The sequence below is a fragment of the Bubalus kerabau genome, chromosome 23, assembly GCF_029407905.1.
Source record: "Bubalus kerabau isolate K-KA32 ecotype Philippines breed swamp buffalo chromosome 23, PCC_UOA_SB_1v2, whole genome shotgun sequence".
Lineage (NCBI taxonomy): Eukaryota > Metazoa > Chordata > Mammalia > Artiodactyla > Bovidae > Bubalus > Bubalus kerabau.
Window position 1 is genome coordinate 17,199,148 of NC_073646.1, and position 11,864 is coordinate 17,211,011.

Genomic DNA, 11,864 nt, shown 5'->3' on the forward strand with positions numbered 1-11,864 from the left:
CGGACACGACTGAAGCAGCTCAGCAGCAGCAGCCTTCATCTTTCCCCTTAGTGACTGCTCTCTCTCACACTCTCTCGCTCGCTCTTACCCTTACACAGCTGATGAAAGGATAAATCAGTACAATCATTCTGGAAAGCATGTCAGCAATATAACCCAGCAATTCTATGTTTAGGACAAGAGAGCAAAGATAAAGATATGGTGTTCTTTGCAGCATTGTTTATAATGGTGAAACAGGGAAAATAGTGTGTCAATAAAGAATTGTTCAACAAACCCCACTCCACATGAATCATTGCCACAGACTAAATGTTACAATGCAGATTTATAGCTAGTGACATGGAAAGAAATCTAAGATATATTTGAAAATCAAGTCATAAAATATTATGCATATAATAATCTTATTTTTGTTTTAAAATTATATGTACATAAATAGGATGGTTAATTTTCTGTGTCAATTTGAGTGGGCTAAAGAATTTCCCAGATTGCTGATAAAATACTTTTTCTGGGTGTGTCTGTGAAGGTGTTGCCAGAAGAGATTAGCATTTGAATCAGTAGACTGAATAAAGAAAATCACTCTCACTAGCGCAGGTGGGCATCATGCAATATTTGAAAGCCTGAACAGAACAAAAAGGTAGAGGAAGAGAGAATTCATTCTCCCTGCTTGAGTTAGATCAAACATCTTCTCCTGCCTTTGGACATTGGCACACCTGATTCTTGGGCATCTGAACTTACACCATCAGCCCTCTGATTCTCAGACCTTCTGATTCATTACTCAATCATAATTCCTGCTCCTCCACCTGGCTGACTGCAGATCATGGGACTTCTCAGACTCCATAATCACGTGAGCCAGTAACTATAATAAATTTCCTCTGGTATAATCTTAATGGTTCTATTTCTCTAGCAAGCTTTAACTAATACAATAGACTTTTTTAAAAACTTTAATGATAAACACCAAGTATTTATGATGGTTATTTCTGGGTAATAGAATTTTAACTGTTTTTAATTGGCTTCTTTATTAATCTTTGTAGTTCCAATGCCACTCAGTTCTACACTAAGGCATACAAGATGCTCAGAAAATATTTTGTTGAGGAGGTGAAAAAATATTTCTTGTATGTGTTTAAGCTACAGCATGATGGGCTTCATTTGGATATAAGGGAAGTATTTCTACCATAATGGGCAGTAAACACAGGAAAGTATAATAAGAAGAGCATCTGGAATCATCTTTCCCGAAGATATTTTTTTAAAACGTGGAGTCATCTTATGATCATGAAATGAGCAAGATTTTCTTTAATATGTCACAAATCCAGGAGTGGTCCAAAAAAATGCATACATACATTTGATTACATTAAAGTTTTTCTGAGAAGTCAGTCTGTGGCTTCTCCAGTGGCTCAGTTGGTAAAGAATCTGCCTGCAATGCAGGAGACCCAGGTTCAATCCCTGAGTAGGGAAGATCCCCTGGAGGAGGAAATGGCAACCCACTCCAGTATTCTTGCCTGGAGAATTCCATGGACAAAGGAGCCGGGCACGTACTGTCCCTGGGATCACAAAGAGTCAGACACAACTGAGCGATTAACTTTCACTTTCACAAAGTCTACAGGCTGCAGATCACCATGAAAAATCAAAATACACATAATGAATCAGGAAATAATGTTTGTGAAGCTTAGCATAGAAAAAGGTATGTATAATGTATAAAATCAGTAAGAAAAAAAGCAGACCAGTAGAAAAATGGGCAAAAGATAAGGATAATTTGTAAGAATAGAAATACAAATGATTCTCATACAAATGAAAAAATGTTCTATGTTAGTCATAATAAAAGAAACTCAAATTAAAACTATGTTGAAATGTCAATTTTCACCTATCAGATTCCCCAAATTAAAAAGAACCTGATAATCAATGTTGGTTGATGCAACTGTAGGGAAATAGACACTCTCAGTCATCACTGGGGATGGGGTGTAAATTGGTACAGCCTCTGTGGAGGACAATTTGACAAATTCTATTTTAAAAAAGTATATCATTTGCCCACCTATCCCACTTTCATAAATTTATTCCACAATGTAGTCACCCATGACCAAATTACACAAGTGTCAGATTATTGATTGCAGTTTGTTTATAATAGCAAAAGAGTGGAAATAACCTGAGCTATAGCCTCCTGTGCAGTGTACTCTGCAGTTACAAGAAAAGAAATCAGAAAATTCTCCATATACTGAGGATGGAAACAGCTCTAAGATATATACTTAAGAGAAAGTGGGAGGGAAGCAAATAACAGAAAAGTGGGCATCTTTTATGGTAAAAAAAAAAAGGAGAGAACATATGTACACATGTGTGTACGTACATATATGTATATGTATATACACACACACAGTTTGGTAGTGTATACATATTTCTAGAATGGTTCATCTGTTGCCCTGAGGGCAGGGGGCATGGTAAATGGAAGAGTGAGAGATTTTTCACTATTTATCCTTTTGTGTGTTTTGAAGTTTGAACTTCATTGAAAACATTACCCACTCAAAAAACTAAAGGAGCCTCTTTTCTACTTCAGAACTTTCTATATAGTGTTCTTTCTGCTTTAAGAAAGAGATGCTTTACCTTTAACTTACATGCACATTCACACACACCCACAAAATCTTCCTCCTGGAAATACCTTGTTTTTCTTCAAGAACTCTGTTCAGATGTCACTTCTTCCAGGAAGTCATTCCTGACCAGCCCCACCTCCACCACAGAATGTGAGCTCTCTTTGTTATACCCATTCCCAGTACCTTGTGGTATTTATCACAATTAATGTCCCTTTGTCATTGTTTAATACCTGTCTCCCTCACCAGAGGTGCCACAAGGGGCTAGTTCACCAGTGGGTCCCCAGCACCAAGCTAAACATATGCCACATAAGACATGAGTGTATCAGAGGGCTTTTTCCTTTGAGGGGGGAGTTGTTATGAATGGAATGTCTGTGTCCTCTCAAAATTTATTTGTTGAAATTCTAACCCTCCTGTGATAGTACAAAGAGGTGGGGGCCTTTGGAAGATGATCAGGTCATGAGGGTGCAGCCCTCATGAATGGGATTAGTGCCCTTATGCAAATGAGGCCCCAGAGAGCTAGCTTGCTCTCTCTCCACGATGTGAGGACACAGGAGAAAATGGCCATCTGCAGCCTGGAAGAGGCCCCCCAGGACCCAACCATGCTGGCAGCCTGAGGACAGACCTCCAGGCGCCAGAACTATGAGAAATAAATGCGCATTGCTCACTGTACTCATTCTAGTATTTTTTATAGCACTCTGACTAAGACAGGAGGGAATAAAGGGAAGGAAATACTAAACAAAAAAAACATCATGGCAGACAGTAGTCTAAGTGCTTCACACACACTAACACATCTAATCCTCACAACAAATGGGTACTGTTATTACCAACATTTTACGGATGAGGAAAGAGAGGCTGGGGAGAGACAAAGTGACCTCCCCACAGCCACCAGGAAGAGCCAAGATTCAAACACAGGCAGTCTGGTTCCAGAGCCCATGAGCTCAACCCCTGGAGGGAAGGATGGATAAAGAGAGTGAGAGAAGGAAGAGGGAAGAAGGTTCCCCCAAAGCAGTGGGGTGAGCATCTGACCATTCCTCCAGCATGGGGCCTTGCTGGGCCAGCAAGCTGCCTGGTCTTTGGGAAGTTACAAGATCACCATTAATGAAGATTCTATACTATTTATAAAACACTTGCAAACTGAAAATATTGGACCTCAGCAAAGAGACAGCAGGCCTGAAATATGACAGCTGTCTTGTCTAGAGGAGAAGGTAACACACGTTGTAGATAAAAATACTATTTGATGTGGGTTAATAGGCTTCATTGAATTAAGGACGACAGAATAATTACAGCAACAAGCAAAGCAGCAGGGAGACTGAAGGTTCTAATTGAGGATAATTCCAGGGCTGGGCAAGACTGGAAGTTTTGACATTAGGACCATAGACACTTCCCTGATATTGGAGCTTTATTATTTTTATTAAGTCAATAGCATCCACTATGATTTGTATGAGTTCTCTACAAGTCAACAGGAAATCATTTGCAGGACAGGAAATATTAATAAAAGAAACAGAATGAAATGAGAAATAAAAGCAAAGGAGTTCCAATTTCTCAAATAGGATTTGTCCCTAATCCTTAAGGTTCAGACTGGATCCTGGAAAGCATAAGTAAATGGGGATTACATTTGGGTAATCACAACAGCAATAAAAATAGCTATCATGTAGTGATAGGCTCCAGCCAAGCTCTTAAGACCTCTTTGATGTCTTAGCCCACTGATTTCCCAACATAATTCTGTGGAGTGGGAATAAATTTTTCCCTTGTTTTATAAGTAAGACAATTGAGTCTCAGAGAGGTAGAGTGACTTGTGCAAGACTACACAGCCAGAAATTACCAAAAAGGGGGTTTTAGATTAGAATTAAGAAAGCAAAGCTTTAGAATAATCCTCAGAAAAGAGTTACTTCTGAGGGAGGAGGCAGATTAAAGAATACATCAGAGGAACAGACCTAGGTATAATTCATTGATATACATGAATTCCATTCAGTTTAATAAAGATCTCTGGATATCCACCATGGACCCAACACGGTGCAAATCTCCTGTTGTAGATTGTTTTTTCCAAAGATGGTCAAGACAATAGTTCCCATGCCACATGATCTTATAAGATGAACTTGATAGTCTTTGTGCTGAATGAATGATGGAGTCCATGATCCCTCTCCCTTGGACCTTGAACCTCAACTACTTCAGTCAATAGGATATAGCAGAAAAGGTATTATCTGACTTCTAGAGATAGAGCATAAAAACTCTATGCATGTCCTCTTTCCTCTCTTAGGATGCTCAGTCTAGGATCCCAGTCACCATGTTGTAAGGAAGTCAACCAGCCTACAAGGGAACAGCAGATGGAGAGGCCACATGTAGATGTTTTTAATAACTGGCTAGCTGAAAGGGAAAGGGAAAGGGAAGTTGCTCAGTTGCGTCTGACTCCTAGCGACCCCATGGACTGTACCCTACCAGGCTCCTCCGTCCATGGGATTTTCCAGGCAAGAGTACTGGAGTGGGTTGCCATTTCCTTCTCCAATGCATGAAAGTGAAAAGTGAAAGTGAAGTCACTCAGTCGTGTCCAACTCCTAGCGACCCCATGGGCTGCAGCCTACCAGGCTCCTCTGTCCATGGGATTTTCCAGGTGAGTACTGGAGTGGGGTGCCATTGCCTTCGGGCCAGCTGAAGTCCCAGCTAATAGTCAGCATGAAACACAGACATGTGACAAAAGGTGCCCCCAGATGGCTCCAACTCCTGGCCATCAAGTCACCCTCATCTTTTGACCTTTCCCAGTTGAGTTCCTAGACATCATGAAGTAGAATTCTCGACCCAGGGGATCCAGGAGAATAATAAAAATTGTTGGTATTATCCCTAAACATTGGTGTGATTTGTTACATAGAAATGGTAACTGGAAGAGCCCTGACATGAGTAATTTTTTAAGTATATGAAACAGCATCTGCCCTTCTGTCTACTTTGAGAAACAAGACTCTTAAGACAGAAGTTTAATCAACAGACAGTGAACCCTTACCCCAAGTGAAATAAGTCAGACAGAGACAGACAAATACTGTAGGATATCACTTATATGTGGAATCCAGGAAGTACAACCAAATAGTGAATACAACAACAACAACAACAAAGCTAACTCAAAGGTATAGAGAACAAGTTAGTGGTTACCAGTAGGGAGAGGGGGGAGGGGCCATAGAGATGTCGGGGAGTAAGAAGTACAAGCTCTTGGGTGCAAGATATGCTACAGGGATGTATTGTACAATATGGGGAGTATAGGCAATATTTTGTAATAACTGTAAATATTTTGTAACCTTTGAAAATTGTGTTAAAAATAAAACTTAATAAAAGACAATGTGCCTCATAATACCCAAAGTGTGAAAATAATCCAGATATCCATCAGCCGATGCACAGTGGAAAACCAAAATGCAGTAGAGCTGTACAATGGAATATCACTCAGCAATAAAAAGGAACAAAGTTCTGATACCTGCTACAACATGAATGAACCTGGAAAACATTATGTTAAAGAGAGAAGCTAGGGACTTTCCTGGTGGTCTAGTGGCTAAGACTTCACGCTCCCAAGGCAGCGGCCCTGAGTTCGAGCCCTGGTCGAGGAACTAGATCCCATATGCTGCAACTAGAGATCCTGCGTGTCGCCGTGATGATCCCTTCTGCTGAAACTAAGACCCAGTGCAGACAAATAAACAGGTATTTTTTCAAAAAAGACAGAGAGAAGCAAGATACGAAAGGTCACACGTTGTATAATTCCATTTACATTCAGAGTGGGCAAATCCATAGAGACAGGAAGTAGATCAGTGGTTACCAGAGGATGGGGGAGGGGCAAATGAGGAGTGACTGTTTAATGGGCAAAGCGCTTCTTTGTGGAGTGATTAAATATGTTAGAATCAGACAGTGGTGAGAGTAGAAAAATCTTGTAAGTACACTAAAACCACTGAATTTCGTGTTCTTAAATGGTGAATTTTATGGGCTATGAATTATATTTTAAAAAAAATTTTTTTAAGCCACGCACTAGGGACCTCTGCAAGAGTTTGGGCTTATAAGCCTTGTGAGTGAGTGAAAGTCGCTCAGTCCTGTCCGACTCTTTGCAACCCCATGAGCTATACAGTCCATGGAATTCTATAAGCCTTGGGATCAAGTAAACCTGTGTTGCCATCCAGGGATTTCCAGTTTCTAATTGCGTGACTTTGACAGGTTTCTTGATCCTTCAGGGGCTGGGATTATGCATCTGTAAAATGGGAAAAAAAAGACTCACTTTGCAGGACTGTTGTCAAGATTAACAATGCCTGGTCAAAGACTCTAACAGAAACAGAAACCCACTCAAGCAGCATCAACCAAACTAAGAATTTTATTAAAGGAATCAAGGACATCTCATAGGAGCCCAGGTCATGAAGGAGAACTTGGCCTCATAAGAAGCTTGAACCAGAAATTTTAAAGCTATCAAACATCAACACTGAGATTCTTTCTGGCATATATGTAATGAGTAGGGGAATTTCCTTAAAATTGTTGATTTGTAGAAAATTGAGATTTTGCATCATATTTTAAAGGTAATCCATTAGAGTCACTTAGTTATTGCAAAATAACATTTTTGTAAAGGAGACAATTTGAATACCAAATAAGAAAGGGCTCAGTATCTTAACTGGAAGAGTTGAAAGGTAGTTAAGGATCACAAGCTTGGAGCAACAAAATCACCCTCCTGTGACAAATTTAGTTTATGACCTTGGAGGACAAATGGACTCTTCTACAATGAGCAGATATAGTTTCTTATAACACATTTTTTTCTAATCTCAAGGTTGTCAGTTAACAAATCTAAGAACTCTTAGAGCAAATTTTTACTCATTATGGAGAAGTATTTTCCTATTTTATAAATAAGATTAAAAAGAAAATGAATGTATCTAACAGTGTATATAACTGAGTCACTTTGCTGTACGGCAGAAATTGACACAACACTGTAAGTCAAATAACTTCAATTTTTAAAAAATTAGAAAGGAACTTAACTTTATGTTGACAAGAGACAAAATTATTTATAGATTTACTAAATTCTTTATGGTAGCTACCTTAATATTCAATGGTCTTTATTAAATTGAAGAGGTGGTTCTCAGCCCTGGCTGAAACTTAAAGTCACTGAGTACCTTTTTAAAAATATCAGGACCCAATCAAAAGGTCTAATTAATCAGGGACTGGTATGTTTGAGGGAAAGCAAGGAGACCAGTGTGGTGGGAGCATAGTGAGTGATGGTAGGAAGGATAGGAGGGGAGGTCATTGATGTAAAGGGGCTAGGATGTGTAGGCTCTTATACACCAATGTGAGGACGATAGACTTTAGGAAAAATGGGGAGCCACTGCAGGGGGTTGGGGGGATGTACTTGGCTACACATAAATCCAATCAAGTCAGCTGAAAGAAAACAGGGAAATTTTTGTTTTTAAATCTGTGGATGGTGCCCATCTAAGTTTCAACATTATTCTGTCTCTCCACCTCCACCACCACCCCTACTCATGAGCTTAGTTTAATGAAACAACTGCCATATCATCTGCTGCTCTGTGGGGACAGACATCCAGCAAGGAGCTGAGAGCAGCCTCTGACCAACAGCCAACTAGGGACTGAAGCCCTCAGCCCAACAACTTTCAAGGAACTGAATCCTGCCAACAATCACGGGATCTCGAAGCCCCACCCCAAGTCCTTCCTGGTGCCAGCTGTAGCCTAGCAGACTCCTGACTGTGGCCTGTGGGAGATTCTGAGTCCAAGCATCTCTCACAGGCTCAGTTGCACCCAGAAACTTGACCCACAGAAGCTATGTCATTTGAAGCTGCTAAATTTGGGGATGATTTGCTATGCAGTAATAGTAAACTAATACAGTGACTTAGACCAGGATAAGGATGATAAAGTTGAAGACAAATGAGTAAGTCTCAAGTATACTGTGGAGGCTGAAATGATGGATTTTAGAGATGAATTAAATGGGGAGGAATCAGTGTGAACACTAGAATTCTATCTCCAGAAACTGTGAATGGTGGCATCATTTTCTGAGATGGAGAGGAATGAAAGATGAACAGGTTTGAAAGAGAGAAATAATTCTACTTCTCAACACCTTAGTTTGCCTGTAAGACAAGAGCAGTCAGCTATGCAAGCCTAGAGTTCAGAGAAAACAGAGTGCCTCTCTGTTCACTAAGCCTCAGTTCTTTTTCTCTCAGTTAGAAAAGGCCTTCCAATCTCCCATCTGCTCTGTTCTCAGGAAGACTTTCCAGAACCAAGGTGAGCCTAACCCCTAGCCAGGTTGTTACTGCTCAGTCACTCAGTCATGTCCAGCTCTTGGCGACCCCATGGACTGCAGCACGCCAGGCTTCCCTGTCCTTCACTATCTCCCGGAGCTTGTTCAAACTCATGTCCATTGAGTTGGTGATGCCATCCAATGATCTCATCCTCTGATATCCCTTTCTCCTCCTGCCTTCAATCTTTCCCAGCATCAGGGCCTTTCCTAATGAGTCAGCTCTTCGAATTGGGTGGCCAAAGTATCAGATCTTCAGCTTCAGCATCAGTCCTTAAAATGAATATTCAGGATTGGTTTCCTTTAGGATTGACTGGTTTGATCTCCTTGCTGTTCAAAGGACTCTCAAGAGTCATTTTCTCCAGCACCACAGTTCAAAAGCATCAATTCTTTGGCACTCAGCCTTCTTTGGTCCAACTCTTACACCCATACATGACTACTGAAAAAGCCATAGCTTTGACTAGATGGACCTTTGTCAGTAATGTCTCTGCTTTTTAATATGCTGTGTAGCCAGGTAGACCAGACAATCTGGAATCACCACTCGGTTCAGCATCTTTAACCACATGCATTTAAAACATTGCCAAGAGAGAATGGAGTAGGTGTGCAAAACAGAATCAGAGATGGCAAACACCTCACCTAGAGAAAGAGAAACGAGCAGCTGCCTTGGCCTCTGCCTGCCAAGCTGAGCTCTAGTGCCTGTGAGTTCCATGAGATGGCCACATTTTCATAGAAATTTCCCTTGGTTCTTAAGCTACTTTGACGCTATCAGAGCCTTGAAAAGATAGCAATAAAAATAGTTACATATTTGTACCTGCAGATCAGGATTGCCATAATGCCTCACAAATAAGATCAGCTATTTGGAAGTCCCCGGTACAAAAGACTGTGCAAAAAGAGCTATTGTCATTACTTTTGTTATGCCTAATCCTATTCTTTTAAAAATATCTTTAGATTCACTAAGTAGCTGTAGTGTCCAAACTTCAAACGTCAGAAAAGCTACAGGAGGGAAGACCAGAGATTCAGAACTGTGCTTTTCAGTACAATAGCCACTGGCCATATGCAGCTATTTAAGTTGAAATAAAATAAAACTTTAACTTCCAGTTGAACTAGACACATTCAAAGTATTCAGTAGTCACATGTGTCTGTGTGGTTACCAATCCGAAAGTGACTCTATATTAATAGAACATGTCCATTGTTACAGGAAGGATGGTTTTTATTGGGTCAGAACACTCTTACCCAGGAATTAAGAGCACATTGTCAAAATGCAATTCTGGAAGATGACATCAATAGACTGGGAATTTGTCCCCAGTCAAATCTGAAATTTGCACATAACTTTTCCTAAAAATTTACCATTTTTTAGCTTACCTAGTTTCATTTATATGTACATATTCAGCCTGTGGGGCTTCCCAAGTGGCACTCAGTTCAGTTCAGTTGCTCAGTTGTGTCCAACTCTTTGCGACCCCGTGGACTGCAGCACACCAAGCTTCCCTGTCCATCCCCAACTCTGAGCTTGTGCAAACTCATGTCCATCAAGAAGGTGATGGACTCAATCATCTCATCCTCTGTCTTCTCCTCCTCCTGCCTTCAGTCTTTCCCAGCATCAGGGTCTTTTCCAGTGATTCAGTTCTTCGCATCAAGTGGCCAAAGTATTGGAGCTTCAGCATTAGTCCTTCCAACGAATATTCAGGACTAATTTTCTTTAAGATTGCCTGGTTTGATCTTCTTGCTGTACAAGGGACTCTCAAGAGTTCAAAAGCATCAATTCTTCAGAGCTCAGCTTTCTTTATGGTCCAGCTCTCACATCCATACATGACTACTGGAAAAACAATAGCTTTGACTAGATGGACCTTTGTTGGTAAAGTAATGTCTCTGCTTTTTAATATGTTGTCTAGGTTGGTCATAGCTTTCTTCCAAGGAGCAAGTGTCTTTTAATTTCATGGCTGCAGTCACCATCTTCAGTGATTTTGGAGCCTGGGAAAATAAAGTTTGTCACTGTTTCCTTTGTTTCCCCATCTATTTGCCATGAAGTGATGGGACCAGATGCCATGATCTTAGTTTTTCCTCTTTCACTTTCATCAAGAGGCTTTTTAGTTCCTCTTCACTTTCTGCCATAAGGGTGATGTCACCTGCATATCTGAGGTTATTGACATTTCTCCCGGCAATCTTGATTCCAGCTTGTGCTTCATCCAGCCCAGCGCTTCTCATGATGTACTCTTCATGTAATTTAAATAAGCAAGGTGACAATATACAACCTTGACATACTCCTTTCCCAATTTGAAACCAGTCTGTTGTTCCATGTCCAATTCTAACTGTTGCTTCTTGACCTGCATACAGTTTTCTCAGGAGGCAGGTAAGATGGCCTGGTATTCCCTTCTCTTTAAGAATTTTCCACAGTTTGTTGTGATCCACACAGTCAAAGGCTTTAGCATAGTTAATAAAGCAGAGTAGGTGGCATTAGTAATAAAGAATCTACCTGTCAATGCAGGAGGCACAAGAGACACAGTTTCAATCCCTGGGTTGGAAAGAGCCCCTGGAATAGGAAATGGCAACCCACTGCAATATTCTTGCCTGGAAAAGTCCATGGACAGAGGAGCCTGGTGGGTTACAGTCCATGGGGCTGCAAAGAATTGGACATGACTGAGCACATTCAGCGTGTACCACTGGTTTGAGTAAAAGTCCCAGGTAAGTCCTGCCCACCACGTGAAATCATTTTCAGTTTGACCTCATTCTATTTTGTTTTCCCAACTTAAACCAACATCATCTCATTCCAGGTTTCCAGCTACACAAGACTTAACAGCCTCTGTCTGGTGGTATCTGAGATTGGGAATACGGCTAAACTGGACCTCTTTCAGAAATTTGATTCCTGTGTTTACAAAAAGTCCACCTTCTTCTTTACCCTTTCAAAGGGGCGTGGGGTGGAATTAAGGCTCACAATGAGAAATTCCATCACTATACAAAGACCAGGCAACAGAAAAGACAACTTAAGAAACAGATAACCAACAACACAGAGGTGTTGGGGGAATCACCATACAGCCCCATCCTAGGGAGGA